Genomic DNA, 18493 nt, shown 5'->3' with positions numbered 1-18493 from the left:
AGCCATGACAGTGGTATGTTTGTACTCCTGCTCCGTGCCCTAGAATGTTCCAGTGGGCACTCAGCTGCTGCTGAGGAGAGAGACTTCCATGCTTAGTGTGGCCCCCCACTGCCACCCACCATGTTCACAGACATCCTCATCCTTTCACTGCCACTTAGCTAACTACCCTTCCTCCTGACTCCTCTTCATTTTCCTTTTTTTTTTTTTGAGGTAGAGTCTGACTCTGCTGCCCAGGCAGGAGTGCAATGGTGCGATCTCAACTCACTGCAACCTCTGCCTCCCAGGTTCAAGTGATTCTCCTGCCTCAGCCTCATGAGTAGCTGGGATTACAGGTGCCCGCCATCACGCCAGGCTAATTTTGTGTTTTTAGTAGAGATGGGGTTTCACCATGTTGGCCAGGTTGGTCTCAAACTTCTGACCTCAAGTGATCTGCCCACCTCGGCCTCCCAAAGTGCTGGGATTACACGCATGAGCCAGTGCGCCCAGTTCCTCTTTGCTTTTCTTTTTGGCCCTGCAAAGACTACAATAATCAGCCTGTGATTATCTTCACGGAGCTCATCCATCCAACCCTACTAACACGAAGACTCCTATGAAAAACAAGTCCAGTGTTCCAGGAACGAGAAGGTGAATAGGTCAAGTGTTTCCTGAGTCAGTTGCTTAAATGAAACAACAACAACAAAAAATTTGCATATTCACTTTCTTCCCTGAAAACAAAATAGTTTGGTATTCCCCTCCCTCCTATATCCCCACATGAGGAAGTAATGGGATTAGAAGGCTGAGAGAAGATGGTAAGTGGTTTCAAACTGATAGAGTGTCCTTAATACTATGTTAAAAGTCAAGTAAAACTGTAATTTTTGGGAATCTCTTCACAGACAGAAAAAAAACTACACAAGGACCCCAGGAATTTGGCTAAAGGACACAGCCAAGTCTTCCCATGGTCCAGGTCACCATGGAGAGGCAGGGATGGGTTCCACATGCTGGTGTCCCAACTTCAATTCTTCTGCCCACTCTGGACTCCATTTCTGTAATCAGGGAACACCCATCCCTTCTCTGGAGTACAGGTGCAGGAAAGGGCTTCGACAGGCACTGGGCTCTACAAGTTCTAGTCCTTTTCCCAGCCTGAATTTGGGAGACTCAAGTGTAGTTGGCCAAGAATGACAGTCATGCTTTTTATCCACAGGGGATTAGGTGTGTTCTGATCAAGAAGAGAGGCTTTTATTCTCTTTTCCAGATCCTTCCCTTGCTACTGGCAAGATTTATGCATATTCTGGATCCCAGGTCTGTCGTCCCCTCACGCCACGTGGAAGTTTCCCAGGACTATAGAGAAACGTTCAGATGTGCAGATGCCACACACTAATTCTCAGAGTTTCTACAGCCATTATGATGAAGGAGATTTTTGTATAGTGTTTACTTTTTTGGTTGGGTCTTTGTTTCACTTTTTTTTCTAATTGAGGGGGAATTTTAAATTGTAGCCATTGTTACACCCTGAGCAGACACAGTACCTTCAAGACAACTTCTCCTTCCTTTTGGTTTTATCATATGTGCATTCTAAGGCACCCTTTTCAAAGTTGCTCAGGTGTCAACCTCACTATGCAATTCTACAATGAGTAGAACCTGCATCACAGTGAAATAAACTGGTCCAGCTGGTATGATTCAATGGTTCTGGCACTTCCCAAGCACAATATTCCTCTCTTCCATTCTGCTATTCATACCTGAAACTCCACCCTACTGATTAATGACATATCCAGCCTAAAGTATAAATATCCCAGGAGAAAGCAGCTTATTAATGTTGCCTGAGTGATACTTTATCAGACTCTTCAATGTGGCATCCACTTGAGAGCTGGTTTACAAAGTGGGGAAAAGCGCGCAAGACCATAGTTCATGCAGAGACGGCCTGAGATAGGGCCCTATTCGGCCAGGGAAGTGTGACCATGCCCTCATGTAATCCTCACCACCATAGCAGCTACTGTTTAATGCCCCCCCAGCCCCCTCTTTTGTTTTTTGTTTTTTTTTTCAAATTCAAAGCTCAGAAAGGTTAACTAACTTACTAAGAGTAGCACAGATGGCAAATGATAGAGGAGGTGTCTAAATCCACATCTCAACAGGAAGCCAGATTCCACCATGAAATGCCAGTGAATTCTGACACAATCCTACCTTTTTCTTATAACACCACTTATCTAATCAATGTCGAGAGTTTCCCACTGTCCTGGTGATGAGGCAAAGGGCCAAGAAACACGGAGCTCCATGCAGGACCTGAGCAACTACAACCAAGGAAAAATTACTCAGTGATCCAAAGAAAAGAAGCCTCTGTGGGATCTCCAACATGCAAACTGCAGTTTTGTATTGTTTGTTTAAAATAATTAATCAGGTCAGTGTGGCTTCCTATTGAACTTACTTGAGGTCTGTAACGGTGCTAATGAAAGGAAATAAATGAATGTTTGAGGATGAAGAGTACATGCTGGTACCCTAGCATGTAGATTTCCAGAAATATTCTAAGTCCTAAATTAGTTTTCCTTGATGGATACCTGCCAACTACCTGTTTGAAATTAGACTTTAATTCTTTATATTGTGTTGAAATTCTGATTCCATCCTATGAAGAGTTTTTCCCATGATCATTCATGCTTTGCACTTGCAGGGGCAGGTGTCTGCATAGGTTAGCACCTGGTACGATCCCTGGAAGAGAATAAATAAGAGCCTAATACATGTTTGTGGGGAGAGGAAGACAGGCTGAACGTGTATTAGGAAAAAAATGTCTGTTGGTTTCAGAAATAATTTTGGGGCCCTTCTGGGAACTACACACCAAAAGAATCCAATCCAGAATAATGAGAAGATGCAGAGGAGGAAATGAGTTGAAAGTTTTTCAGGAGACCAGAGTTGTTTCCTCTGATTTAAACTCAGGATAATTGAGTCAATTATAAGAACCGAGGAATGGCTGGGCGCAGTGGCTCACATCTGTAATCCCAGCACTTTGGGAGGCCGAGGCGGGTGGATCACGAGGTCAAGAGATCGAGACCATTCTGGCCAACACGGTGAAACCCAGTCTCTACTGAAAATACAAAAAATTAGCTGGGCGTGGTGACACATGCCTGTGGTCCCAGCTACTAGGGAGGCTGAGGCAGGAGAATCGCTTGAACCCTGGAGGTGGAGGTTGCAGTGAGCTGAAATCGTGCCACTGCACTCCAGCCGGTGGACAGAGTGAGACTCCGTCTCAAACAAACAAACAAACAAAGAACCGAGGAATTAGATTGTGTTGCAGGCATTTTGAAGGTGGAATGGCGGCAAGATAACTTCGGCATGAGTAGAACAATGAAGAAAGCATATGTTTCTCAATGAAGAAGGGAGACGAGGATGAGATCCAGAATGAACGTAACAGGACCGGAAGGCCAAAGGTGCCCAGGATTGTGGGAGCAGGGCCTCTCATGAAGTCTGTTTTTCTTAATTGGCAAAGAGCTGGGCTCTCTGTCCTCTGCAGCTGCACTTTCCTACCAATGTAAGATTGGTATCTTTACATCTGCTCACATCTCTGTTCTAGGGGTTTCATGGCATTCAAAGAAGTGGTCCTGCAGGCATATTTTTATGGAAATCGATATTTTTTTTGGATATAAGTTTGGTTGCATAAAACAGAGTCTCAAAGTAATAGAAGCTTAATCAAGATACAGGTCTCCCTCTCCCTCATGCAGCAGGGGAAGCTCGAATGGCGGCTGTTCTGACGAGCTGCCCGGGGCTGGACTTATCTATCTAGTTGTTCCATTTTTCCCATGGAGTTGTCTTTGTCTGGATGGTTCTGAATGGCTCACCCCTGTGATTGTATTCCAGCCGTCAGGAAAAAGGGGAAGGGAGGGTCCCTTCCCTTGAAGAGTATGACCCCAAAGTTTCACGTAAAACATTCCTTTCCCATCCTTTGACCAAGACTTAGTCTCATGGTCACAGAAACCTGCACGGGAGGCTGAGAAAAGAGGTTGACTTGGCTCACAGTTCTGCAGGCTGTACAGGAGGCACAGAGGCATCTGCTTCTAGGGAGACCTCAGGAAGCCTTTACCCATGGAGGAAGGCAAAGGGGGAGTAAGGCACTTCACAAGCCCGGGGTAGGAGGAAGAGAGGGAGGGGGGAGGTGCTACACGCTTTTAAACAGCCAGATCTCACGATAACTCACTCACTCACTATCATGAGAACAGCATCGAGGGGATGGTGTAACCCATTCATGAGAAACTGCCTCCATGATCCAGTCACCTCCCACCAGGCCCCACCTCCAACACTGGGGGTTACAATTCGATATGAGATTTGGGTGGGGACACAGATCCAAACCATGTCACCCTATTATACCCACAAGAGGTTTCCCTACTCTGGGCCACTTTGACCTAAACTTCCACGTTCTCAGTTGCTACCATACTTGACTTTCCATTTAGATCGCTCCCTAAAGACCCAACTTCAGCTATCCTAGTATAGAAATGGACATATCCCCCTTAAAAATTTTTTTCTTAATTCAAAAAAGACATTTTTGAAAAAGGAAACTAGGCCAGGTGCAGTGGCTCATGCCTGTAATCCCAGCACTTTGGGAGGCCGAGGCGGGTGGGTCACTTGAGGTCAGGAGTTCGAGACCAGCCTGGCCAACATGGTGAAACCCCACCTCCACTAAAAATACAAAAATTAACCGGGTATTGTGGGGCACACCTGTAATCCCAGCTACTCAGGAGGCTGAGACAGGAGAATTGCTTGAACCCGGGAAGCAGAGGTTGCAGTGAGCCAACATTGCGCCACTGCACTCCAGCCTGAGCGATAAGGCAAGACTCCATCTCAAAAACAAAAAACAGAAAACATACAAAAAACAAAGAAAAAGGAAACTAAAACTAAGGGAAAAGCAACATTAAAAATACTAACTGGTATGATCTAGTGCTCATTATTTATATAGTGTCAGCTACTGTTCTACGTGTTTTAGATACTTAACTCATTTAATCCTCACAATAGCCTGTGGTGCATATGTAATAATTATCAAGATCGTTCTTTATAAGTGAAATAGAAAGAAATCAAGTTTTTGTTTTGTTTTGTTTTGTTTTTATCCTTTGTCATAGAGCATGTGAAAGCAGGGTTGTGATTCAATCCCAGTGATCTGCTCTGGAGTCTGTACTCATTCTTCAGGTCTCCATTCTCTAGGTCTCACTCTCTCTCTGTTCACCAAAGCATGAAGACGGGCACTCACGGGGCATGATTTCCTTGGCTAAGCTGCCTTGTTAGTAGCTGTAGTTGGCTTGGAGGGCATGGCTTCCTGGCAATTCTGCTCCATTCCCAAGTCACACTTCCCTTTGTCTAGGCTGTCTCCACCTTTGGATAAGCCCAACTTTTTCTTTGGTTGTTTCAATCTGGCCCTTGGGCAGACCTCGAAGGCCCTGTGTATTATCCCTTCACTTGCAGTCCTGATTCTAGGCCAACCATCCTCTACTCAAAAATGAGGCTCCAGCATTTCTCCCCCTTCTTGCCATATCAGCAATTATTCCTTCACTACCAGACCGTTTTCATAATCTCAGAAATGTGCAGCTTCTTCCTCTTGGCACCACCTCCTTATGCCCCCACACCCGGCTACCACCATTTATTTGCTTTACTTTGCAATAAAGCTTCTCAAAAGAATTTCTGAAGGTCTCTGTCTCAATTCTTCCCCTTCCATTCTCCCTTAAAAACACCTCCATCAGTCTTCTTCCTCACTGACCTTGTCAAGATCACAATGATGTCCCATGGTCATCTCTCAGAACTTTTACTTGATGTATCAGCAGACTTTGACATGGTGGATCACTCCCTCCCTGATACACTTTTTAAACTTGGTTGCCAGAAAAATCTCTTGATTTTCCTCCTGCCTTACTGTTGCTCCTTCCCTGTCATGTATGCAAATTCCTCTTTTTCTCCCTGATCTTTTAATGTTGGGGTCTATTTTTTCTCCTCCTCCATCTGTCCACTCCATTAGTGATCTCATGGCTCCATGTGCCTTTATTTGCTGACAGTTCCCAAGGATACACATTCTGCCTGAAGCTCTCTGCTGAACCCCAGATATCAGCCAGGGTCTACTCAGGAGGCAAAAGCCACAGAGTAGTTTGCACAGGAACAGTTTAATATAATCAGGGACTGGAGTAATGGATGATGGGCTAGCAATTGGTAAAGAAAATGCCAAAGGATACCTAAATAGCAGATAAAGGGAGCTTCTTCCATCCATAAGGCTGAGATAGAGTGTTCAAGAAGAGAACAAATCTGGAAGAGGAGGACCTCCACTCATACTCTAGGACTGAAATCCAGACCTTACTGGAAGGGGTGCAGCTGTGGCTCATGGGAAGGTGGAAAGGTTTGCTGAGCTGCTACACTGATGGTACTGAGAATCGGCCCTCTCTGTTGCTGGGGGAGCTGCCTGCTGGCTGGTGCTGCATCTTGGAACTTGCTGTAAAGTCTGCTGATTGGTGCTGTGCTTTGGAACTTGCTGCAAAGGTATGGAAGGAAGCCATCCATAAGAGGTGTCTTATGCTGCCAGCTGCCAGGTACCAGCTGCAGCTCACTGCAGGACTTGGGGGCTGCACAGACTATGCACACTGCAGGGGCCTGCCATGAAGCATTCCCCAGGATTGGGAAGATAATCCTTTCCTCCGGCAGCATCCCTCCAGTGCACTCTGCTGAGAAACTTTCACATCATGCCAGAGGACAAAGTCAAGTTATTACACGGCCCAGCTCCATTTTCATAGAGCAGATAATGAAAGGTGGATCTGGAGCTGAGAGGTAGTTAATTGATAACTGGTATACTCCAGAGTTGGGACCAGCCATCTACTTGACCCTTCTACTGGATATCGTATAACTCAGAAGCACCAAGTCCAAGCCTGTTCTATGTACAACTTTCGCCATTCTTCCGGCTGCTTAGGTTCGATAAAAGAGGTCACAGTTGACTCCCAACTTCTCTCACATCCCACCTGTAACTTGTGGGGAACGGCTATTGGCTCTACCTTAAACATATATCTATAATCCCACAACTTGTCACTCCACCCACTGCTGTCCCCCGGTCCTGGTCATCGTCATCATCCCTTGCTTGAATTGCAGGAATAGCTCTCTGTCTCTGTTTCTTTCCATATGCCCTGGCATCTATTTTCAACATAGCAACAAATGCAGTTCTTTGAAAATATGAGTCATATTATATCAATTCTCTGCTCAAAACTCCACATTTCACTTAAAGAAAAGGCCAAAGTGCTCACAGTGACCAAAGTGATCTAACTTCTGTCTCTCACCCTGTCACCTTTCTGCCACTACACATCTACTCTCTCCTTCTGTGGCTCCAGTTCAATACTGGTCCCCTTGTCATTCCTGAAATAAATAGATATGTGACCTCACCCCCAAACACCGAATCAGCATTTCCCTGATCAACTCTTTTCTTTCTGAAAAATAAATGTCCTTATTTATTATATCCATTGTTCGTTGCCTGTTTGCCCCACTAGACTATATATCCCTATCCTCCATAGGGCAGGGATGTTTTTTATGTATGCATTTGGACATACCCAAGCACTTAGAAAAGCCCCTGGAACATAGTGGGAGCTCAAGAAACATTAAGTGAATATCGAAGATCTAGCTGTGCATCCTCAACAGAGGATGGTGTCCCGTGGCCACACCTCCTGCCAGCTTCCTACGTGCCTGAAGAAAGTTACTTTCTCTTCCTATTAAAAGCTTGTGTTTCTACCGAAGCCTCTTCTCAAGTACCTGCTTCTGATCTGGGAGCACCTTTGTTCCATCCCTCTGTCAGTGGCTCCAAGCTCTCTCTGCAGACCCATTCAGGTGTTCACATGCTAGCTACTTCTTCCTTTCAACCTTCTCATCCCAGGCCCTCTTATGCACAGTGACAGAAGAGGCCTTCCCACCTGCAACAGCCCCTCAGGTCATCAAACCATCGGGCGTGGATTAGCAATCAAAATAATCATAGGTGCTTTATGGGTTTATTTATTTTAATCCTCATGATAACCTCGTGAGGCAAATAGTGCCGATATGCCCATTCTACAGAAGAGACAAATGAGGCATTGAGAAGTTGAGTATTTTGCTTACCTAGCACATTCAGGAGCTGGAATGTGTCTGTGCCCTGTTGCCAAAATGCAGTTTTATGTCATGAAAATGACAATGACTAATTTGGAGGGAGCTAAATCTGACTTGAACTTGAATTAAACATTGGTTTTGAGCTGAAATTTGAAGGGATGGAAGTCAAAATGTGATTTTCCAAAGTAAACAGTCCTTAATCAGTCTTAATAGGCTCCAGTGGGAGCCAAATCAGAACAGCCTGACATCATCCCGGGCTTTGTGTCCATACCCCCAAGACTGGCTGGTGTGCAGGGTCTCACGTTCCTATTTTTATGCCAGTTGTGCCACCTCCTGGCATTATCTGAGCAATTGCTTCCCATTGCTCTGAAATCCTCCATGTATGCATTAGCAAGTTAATTCTTTCTCATTTTCTACTACCTCTCACATCTGAATGCATTCTTCTCTAACCCTTATGTAACCACCTACTGTGTACATTAAAGCGTTGGATCTCTGCCTGGTTTTCTGGATTCACTCACGTCTCTTTCAGTAGATTACAAGCTCCTTGAGGGTAGGGGCGTGAGTTCCCAGTGCCTGGCATGTAGGGACTCAAATGTTTGCTGAAGAAGCAATGCCTGGAGCCCCCTCCAGTCCCCTCTATCCCTCTTATCAAATCAAGCTCTCTGGAGAGGATCTGGTAAACTCATACCAAATGATCCATTTGGTTGAATGTATTAATCCTTCCAGGATTCTTTGGCTTTTTAATAGTGAAGAGAGCCTTAAGCCAAGAAAATGGTATTAAATACAGAGGAGGGGCAGGGAAGAAAGATTTGGGGGCAACTTGGGAAGACTGCCTAGCAAATCATATTATATAGTTGGACATCTCCTTTATCTTTGTGCACTGCTAAGCAAGTACTCTTGAGTCTAAACCGAGCCAGTCATTTTTCAGTTTACATCTTCAGAGAAAGAAAGTGCCTGCAAGTGAAAAAACAATGCTGCTTCCCCTGATTCCTTTACTCTAACAAACTCTCCCTCCCATTTTAAAATTTTACATTTGCCGTAACAAGTTCCTTTACTGTTTTGATTTTTGTTTTTCCCTAAGACGTGCTACTTCTCCTAAAAGAACTTTTTTTCTTTCTTATTCCTAAATGGCGATTTTTTTTTTTTTTTTTTTTTTTTTTGAGACAGAGTCTCACTCTGTTGCCCAAGTTGGAGTGCAGTGGCACAATCATAGCTCATTGCAGCCTTGGCCTCCTGGGCTCAAGCAATCCTCCCATCTCAGCCTCCTGAGTAGCTGGGACCACAGGTGTGTGCCACCATGCCCAGCCAATTTTTTTGTATTTTTTGTAGAGACTGGGTTTCGCTATGTGCCCAGGCTTGTCTTGAACTCCCAAGCTCTCAAGTAATCTGCCTGCCTTGGCTTCCCAAAATGCTGGGATTACATGTGTGAGCCACCTCACCCCACCCTTAATGGTGACTTCTGACTTGCAGCTTGTTGAAAATCAAGTACTGATTGGTATAAGTGAATGGATTCAATGAATGTGGAAGCCTAGCCTAGTACATGGACTTCAGGATAATTTCCTGTATCAAATGTATATGCAAAAGGTGCAGCAGTCATATCTAAGAGCAGGGTTTTGTTTTGGTTTTCTTTTTAGAAAAAGTATTCCTTATTCCATTTGCTTCTTTTTCATTTTGTGCTTTTCCTGTACTCATCACAGTGATGTGGCCCAAGTCCTCCTGCGAGAGTTGTCAAGGCTCTCCCTCAAGTTCCTCTTCTCCCATTCCTCTCTCTCTGCCACTTTCTCCCTCTTTATTGTATTTTAATCTTGACAATCAGTGAAGCTGTTGGAGGATTTAGAGGAGCAACTCCTGCCTGTCTTAATAATTGTGCTGGGTTTCATTTCCCTTGTGAAAGGAACTAGCTAAAATCCTAGACTTTTACATGTGTGTTATAAACTCGACTGCAGTGCTTCTCAAGCAATCCTGTGGGCAAGGAACTAGCCTCAAATTACTAGAAAAACCAAATGAAAAAGACATGTAAAATACAAGCCCACAATTTTTATTATGAGATTCAATAGACATAAAATGAATCTGTCAAATTGCTATCAAAGTATCTAAATGTTCTCAATTTCTGTGCTTACCTCACAGGTCCCTGACCAACAGCTCATGGACAGCACCAGACAGGGGAACACACTTGAAACAGCACTGCTCCAGCAAAGTATGTTGTTAATGCCTTATGGTGTTTTGGTTTAAAAGAAGAGATGAAGACTGGGCACAGAGGCTCATGCCTGTAATCCCAGCACTTTGGGAGGTGAGGTGGGTGGATCACCTGAGGTCAGGAGTTCACGACCAGCCTGGCCAACATGGTGAAACTCTGTCTCTACTAAAAATACAAAAATTAGCTGGGCATGGTGGCGGGTGCCTGTAATCCCAGCTACTCAGGAGACTGAGGCAGGAGAATCACTTGAACCCGGGAGGCGGAGGTTGCAGTGAGCCAAGATTGCGCCATTGCACTCCAGCCTGGGCGACAGAGCAAGACTCCGTCTCAGAAAAAAAAAAAAAAAAAAGAAGAGATGAAAACACACATAAGTTCTTCACCTTTCCGCAAAATCTAAATAAGCTAACAAAAACTCTGTGTGCACCAGACAGCATGTGTGCACGTACACACACTCGAATAACAACACTTTGTAGACAGGTAATACAGTGGAAGGGTTAATTAAACCAATGGACTCAGGAGCAAGATATCCACCATCTATAAGTTGCTTCCACTTAAACTTATTTACAATAAAATGTGGATGTAATAATAACGCCAGCTTCTTAGTGTTGTTAAGACAATTAAATGGCATAGCATGTGTGCAGCTCTTAGAAGAATAGGCACTCAATACCTTGAACTATTCTTTTTTTTTTTTTTGGAGACAAGTCTCAATCTGTCACCTAGACTGGAGTGCAGTGGCACAATCTCAGCTCACTGCAACCTTCGCCTCCCGGATTCAAGCAATTCTCCTGCCTCAGCCTCCCGAGCAGCTGGGATTACAGGCACACCCCTCACACCCGGTTAATTTTTTGCATTTTTAGTAGAGAGGGGGTTTCACCGTGTTGCCCAGGTTGGTCTCGAACTCCTGAGCTCAGGCAATCCGCCCGCCTTGGCCTCCCAAAGCACTAGGATTATAGGCGTGAGCCACCGTGCCAAGCCTATTATTGTTCTTTTTGCTTGGTGGAATAAAGAGATCCCTGTTGCTGGAATAAAGAGATCCCTGTTGCTTTGCTTAGAGTTTCCATCTGGAAGGTGTAGATGAATCTGCGGTTTACTTGGCAAGCCAGGGCCAGTCATCTCTTCCCCAGCATCTGGAAACATCTACCGTCAGTGGGTGGAGGTAGAATCCCAATGCTCACTGAGGAATGAAGTTTCCCTTAACTCGGTGTGAGGAATATCCCAACCGTCTACTGCTGCTGCCCTCTGCTGCTACCACTAAGAATTACACTAAGCCAAGTTTCTGCCATGAGACCAGCAAAATGTAACCACATATGGAGGGAGGTGGCAATACAGGTTGGGTATCCTGTATCTAAAATGCTTGCGACAAGATGTGTCTTGGATTTTGGATTTTTAAAGATTTTGGAATACTTGCATATACACATTGAGGTATCTTGGGGATGGGACCCAAGTCTAAACATGAAATTCATTTATGTTTCATATATATCTTGTCCACATAGCTTGAAGGTAATTTTATGCAATATTTTAAATAAATATTTGCATTAAACAAAGTTTTGGCTATGTTTTGACTGCAACCCATTGCATGAGGTCAGGTGTAATATTTTCCACTGGTGACATCATGTCAGTGCTCAAAAAGTTTTGGATTTTCTAGCATTTCAGATTTCCAATTTTCAGATTGGGGTGCTCAACCTGTATGCACTTTGTTTAGGATTTCATTGAATATCCGCAAATTCATTTTTCACAGTGACTTTAACATACTAGCACTGCATTTTTATAATCTATAACTGTTTCTGGACATTTTCATGGAATATTTTCTATTTTCAAGTTTTAAAATATTCTATTATTATTTTAGAGACAGTCTTGCTTTGTCACCCAGGCTGAAGTGTAGTGGCACAATCATAACTCACTGTAACCTGGAACTCCTGGGCTCAAGCAATCCTCCTGCCTTAGCCTCCCAAGTAGCTGGGACTACAGTCATGCAACTACCACACCCAGCTAATTTTTTTATTTTTTGTAGAGACAGAGTCTCACTCTGTTGTTCAGGCTGATCTCAAACTCCTGGCTTCAAGTGATCCTCCTGCCTTGGCCTCCCAAAGCATGCTGGGATGCGCCACTGTGCCCGGACATCAAATGTTGCTCTATGTTACCTCAAACAGGCTTCTGAACGTGGCCAATTCTCAAAGCTACTCTTCTCTGACTTTCTCATTTTGGTTTTCTGTACCCCTGTATCCCAGAGACTTACGTCCCCCGGTAGCTGTGACCTCTCTTTTTTTCACGTCCTCTCAGTGGCTCAAACCAATCCCTCCCTCCCTCTGCAAGAGCTTTTAGCACCTCGAGAGAGGCCCTCCTGCCTCCAAGCCTCTTCCTTTTACAGGTCATGGAGATCCATCGTTCAAAAGCTCTCTCTGCTCTGAGTCATCTCTCCACAGCCCGTGCTTGGCCCACGCTCCTTGGGCCTCCCGCAACCTACCCTGCCAGCTCCAAGCCTGATCTCTCACGACCCCAACACAGCTGCCAGGCCGGCTCCCATCATCCACATACACACTGTCATTTCCTGCCTCTGTAGTTTAGTGATTGCTCTTTCTTGTGTTGAAAAGGCACACTTTTCTACAAAAATTATTCACTGCTCAGCTCAAATGCTATTTCCTATATAGCGCCTTCTTTAAGCACTCCAGGGAGTACCTTAACTTCTATGACATTTCTTATGTCTTACCTGGGTTGTCCTTATTAAATGCATTGTTACTTGGGCACATTACTCCTTAAAATTTTTTCTACTATCATATGACCCAGCAATCCACTACTGGGTATCCACAGAATACCATATATATATCCACAGAAATTGAAACCAGTATGCTGAAGAGCTGTTTGCACTCCTATCTCCATTGCAGCATTCATTACAATAGCCAATGTATGAAACAACTCAAGTGTCCAGCAACAGATTAACGGATAAACACCTACTGTCAGTGGGTGGAGGCAGAATCCCAACCACTGTTTAGGAATGAAGTTTTCCTAAGCTCACGGTGTGAGAAATATCCCAATCATGGGTAAAGAAAATGTGGTCCATGTATGTACAGCCTTTATAAAGAAGGAAATCCTGCCATTTGCAGTAACGTGGATAAACCTGGAGGACTTACTATGTTGAGTGAAATAAGCCAGGCGCAGACGGAGAAATCCTGCATGATCTCACTTACATGTGGAATCTTAAAACATTGAACTAATAGAAGCAGTGAGCAGAATGGAGGGTATCAGGGGCTGGGGTGGGAGAGATGGTGGTCAAAGAGTAAAAATTTTTACACAGCAGGAATAAGTTTAGGAATTCTATTGTCCATAATGGTGACTAAAGTTAATAACAATGTATTGTGTTCCTGAATTTAACGCAAAAATTTAAAAACTTAAGTGAAACAGAAAAATTTCTTCAGAGACCTAAACTACCAAATTTTTTTTTTTTTTTTTTTTTTGAGACGGAGTCTCGCTCTGTCGCCCAGGCTGGAGTGCAGGGGTGCGATCTCGGCTCACTGCAAGCTCCGCGTCCTGGGTTCACACCATTCTCCTGCCTCAGCCTCCCGAGTAGCTAGGACTGCAGGCGCCCACCACCACGCCTGGCTATTTTTTTGTATTTCTGGTAGAGACGGGGTTTCACCACGTTAGCCAGGATGGTCTCGATCTCCTGACCTTGTGATCTGCCTGTCTCGGCCTCTCAAAGTGCTGGGATTACAGGCATGAGCCACCGCGCCCGGCTTTTTTTTTTTTTTTGAGATGGAGTTTTGCTGTTGTCACCCAGGCTAGAGTGCAATGGTGCAATCTCAGCTCACTGCAACCTCCGTCTCCCAGGTTCAAGCGATTCTCCCACCTCAGTCTCCCGAGTAGCTGGGATTACAGGCAACTGACACCGTGCTGGCTAATTTTTTTAAATTTTTATTTATTTATTTTTTTTTGAGACGAAGTCTTGCTCTGTCGCCCAGGCTGGAGTGCAGTGGCACGATCTCGGCTCACTGCAAGCTCTGCCTCCCGGATTCACGCCATTCTCCTACCTCCGCCTTCCGAGTAGCTAGGACTACAGGTGCCCGCCACCATGCCCAGCTAATTTTTTGTATTTTTAGTAGAGACAGGGTTTCACTGTGTTAGCCAGGATGGTCTCGATCTCCTGACCTCGTGATCCACCTACCTTGGCCTCCCAAAGTGTTGGGATTACAGGCGTGAGCCACCACGCCCGGCCAATTTTTTTTTTTTTTTTTTTTTTTTTTTTTTTTTTTAAATTTTTAGTATAGATGGGGTTTCACCATGTTAGCCAGGCTGGTCTCGAACTCCTGATCTCAAGTGATCCAACTGCCTCGGCTTCCCAAAGTGCTGGGATTACAGGCGTGAGCCACCATGCCCAGCCCTAAACAACCAAATCTTAATAAAGAAGAAACAGATCTCCTGACCTCTATCTATTGAAGAAATTGCATGCGTAGTTTAACACCTTCTCACAAAGAAAACTCTAGACCCAGAGAGTTTCATTGGTGTATTCTACCAAACATTCAAGGAAGAGACAATACCAATTCTACACATACTACTCCACAATACAGAAGAGGAGGGAACACTTGGAACCTGTTCACTTTCTACCAGTTCCATCGCCCTCCTTCTCCTCTTGCCTCCAGCTCCATGACTGGGAGTTCCCATGCATGTGTACAGACACCCCAGACTGCAGGTCCAAGCTTCAGGCACAGGCCCTGCAAACAACCGCCACACCCCCAGGGCCAAAGGGAGAGCCCTCCAGTGGCTTTGAAAATGGGAAACTTACCTGTTGCTGTTCCATTCTCCCAAAGCTCAACATCCCACAAGAATCCAGCTGCTCTCGGTTACACTAAAACACCTGCAAGTATTTGCTTTTTATATGTCGTCCAGATTTTATCACTGTTATCTTCAGGAGAGTGGCCTGTTTTTTGCATCACAGAATCTAACTTGGTTGTGAGATGCCCTCGTCACCAGCCTGGTTGTTCTATTCCCAAGACTGCACACAAAAGAAATATATATTGCTTCTCAAGGTAAACCCCTCACCTTTGAGAAGTGTGTGTTTTGCTGGCTATTTCTGAGATGTGCAGCTTTGGACCTCTCTCTCTGCCTTTTCCTACACGTGCCCTGCTTGGTTTCCACTGTTTTCGGAAACTTCTTCACCTACTCAATATATTGTTTTCTAGTTTCGCTGAAAGTAGTGTTTGCTTTTCTACCCTGCTGACTGTACCTGCTGTTTTGACATTAGAAGTATCAAAGATTCATGCAAAGGAGAAGACAGGGCCGAGGTCAGACAATTATCAGTGGTTAATGGAATCATTATTTGTTAAATGACCCCATACGCACTAGGAACCTAGGGCTGTAACCAGAGGTTTCTATATACCAGGACAGTATTGGAAGTCTATAATCACATCTACACAAGACACATGCCATCCATTTTGACAGGCGAACCAATGTTTCCTCTCTGTAACAGGACATTTCTGGGGTACAGTTATGCATGCTCAGAAAGGGCCATGAAAACACACCACTGTGTTAAGTGATACAGGTATAAGTTTGGGTTTATTAGAGGAAAAACATATAAGCAGAAAGTAGTAGAGTGCATGCCATCCCTGGAATCGAATTATCCCTCAGCTGAGGCCAGGCATGGAGGTTTACATGCACTGTGACCAACATTCCAATAAACACTGATCTCCATGCCCTTAATACTGTAAATATCTATAGCGATGAGGTGGTTCTGCCTATTTGACTAACGTGGACCTGCCGAGCCAGTTTTCCGCCAAATTACCAAAATGAAGGAAGAAATGAGTGTCCAGGACCATCCAGATTTGTCTCCCTTCAGTTGTTTTGGAGATGTGGTTTAACCCATGAACTATCTGAATGTTCTTACAGTTCTCATGTTCACCAATTATGCTGTGATGGGATTTTTACTACGTTCACTTTAATGGCTCCTCAACGGGAAGACAGTTGCCCTACAGCCATAACCTCACTCCATCTCCATTTCCTTATCTCTAGAAAACGAGGTGCAAGGATCGAGGCCAGTGGTATGTGACAATTACTATTCTGCCAAAGTAAATTTAGAAGCTGAAAGATAGGACGCCACTTCTAAAGCTATGCGGCTGTTTTTATGCCCTGAAGCTTAGCTCTCTGCGCCACATTTAATGAGACTGGCTGACCTTTAAGTCCCTTTCAACCTTGAGATTTGATTCTGTAACTAACAGTACAGTGTAATTTTTTTTAAAAAAAATTATTTAGCAAAAAAGGCTAACCACTAGAGGGCAGAAATATTACAAGTCAGAAAGGAGTGATGGCTGCTACAGTGAAGTACACTTGTGACTTTTACAATTCTTATTTCAATTAAATCCCACAAAAATTTTATTGCCTGCCAACTCCATTCTATAATCTGTGTCATGCTAAGAGTCCAGTGACTAATAATGCTAACAGTTCACAACTCAAATATGCAACTGTAAGAACAAATGGCCACGTGGTAACCCATTTCATTTGTTTAGAAGTCTATATTAAGCACTTACTGTGTGCCAGGTGCTGTTCCATGGACTCAGGATACATCCGCTACCAAAGCAAAGATCCCTAATCTTGTGAAACTGACATTCTGGTGGGAGGACAGATCCAATAAAAACTAAAATAAGCCAGGCACGGTGGCTCACGCCTGTAATCCCAACACTTTGGGAGGCTGAGGCTGGCGGATCACGAGGTCAGGAGATCAAGACCATCCTGGCTAACATGGTGCAACCCCGTCTCTACTAAAAATACAAAAAATTAGCTGGGCGCGGTGGTGGGCGCCTATAGTCCCAGCCACTCAGGAGGCTGAGGCAGGAGAATGGCGTGAACCTGGGAGGTGGAGTTTGCATAAGCCGATATTGTGCCACTGCACTCCAGGCTGGGCGATAGAGCAAGACTCCGTGCAAAACAAAACAAAACAAAACAAAACAAAACAAAAACAAAAAACCCTAAAATAAATAAGTCAATAATGTAGTGTGTTAAAAAGTGATCAGTGCTAGCCGGGCACTGTGGCTCACGCCTGTAATGCCAGCACTTTGGGAGGCTGAGGCGGGTGGATCACCTGAGGTCAGGAGTTCGAGACCAGCCTGGCTAACATGGTGATACCCCATCTCTACTAAAAATACGAAAAATTAGCTGGGTGTGGTGGTGGGTGCCTGTAATCCCAGCTACTCCAGAGGCTGAGGCAGGAGAATCGCTTGAACCTAGGAGGCGAAGGCTGCAGTGAGCTGAGGTTGTACCATTTTGCACTCCAGCTTGGGCAACAAGAGCAAAACTGTCTCAAAAAAAAAAAAAAAAAAAAAAAAAAAAAAAAAAAAAAAAGGATCAGTGCTGTGGAAGAAGGAAACGGCAGAACTGCATACAGGGGATTGGGATTCAAGTAAAGTGTTGCAATTTTAGGTGGGGTGAGGAGAGTAGCCTCAGGGAGGGGACATTTGATCACGGCTGAGGTGAGCAAGTGGCCCATGCAGCAAGCAGAGGATAACGTGTTGCAGGCAGAGGGAATGTGAGAAGGTCCTAAGGCAAGGCAGTCATTCGTAGTAGCTGAGATTGAGGTAAGAGAAGGTAGACCATGAGAATGTTGTTAGGCTGTTGTGAGTACTTCAGTTTTTCCCGTGAGAGAAATGGGGAGCCACTGAAGGATTTTGTGCAGAGGAGGGATATTTTTAGATTCATTCTGGCTGCAGAGTTGACCAAAGTCTCAGGGTGTTATCTCTTAGGGAAGCTTCCACGTATTCTGTTATCAGCTCATCAAAAAACAGAATGAAGGGCAGTTGAAGGCACCCATATTGCTGTCACCATTCAGTGAATAGCAGCCTTGAAAACTGATTATATGAATTGGAGTTATCTTGTCATACCCAAATAAATTAGAGTCCAGAAATGAGGGAGAAGAGAAAGCATTTGGGGCACAAAGTGCTTGCCCAGGAATTATATTGAAAGCCAGCTGCCAAGGTGACCTGCTATATAACCTGAAGACCAGTTTTACCTAGTAGCTGCTGAAACTCTAAGACTAGTTTTACTTACCACTTTCTCTCACAAATTAGAGCTTGCCTGCTCCTAAACACTTGGCTTAGGGTCAATGAGCTATCTTTCAAGGCAATACATAACATTCCTCTAATGAAACCTCCAACCATTTCTTTGTTCTTCTGAAGACTACCCAAGTCTGTGTGTATGCCCTGAACTGCAATTCTGTTTTCCCAAATAAAATGATTTAGAGACTCATCTTTGTATTTTTAATTGATCTTGACA

Source organism: Chlorocebus sabaeus, chromosome 17, assembly GCF_047675955.1.
Source record: "Chlorocebus sabaeus isolate Y175 chromosome 17, mChlSab1.0.hap1, whole genome shotgun sequence".
Lineage (NCBI taxonomy): Eukaryota > Metazoa > Chordata > Mammalia > Primates > Cercopithecidae > Chlorocebus > Chlorocebus sabaeus.
The sequence above is the reverse complement of the archived record's forward strand: the minus strand, read 5'-3'. Positions refer to the sequence as shown.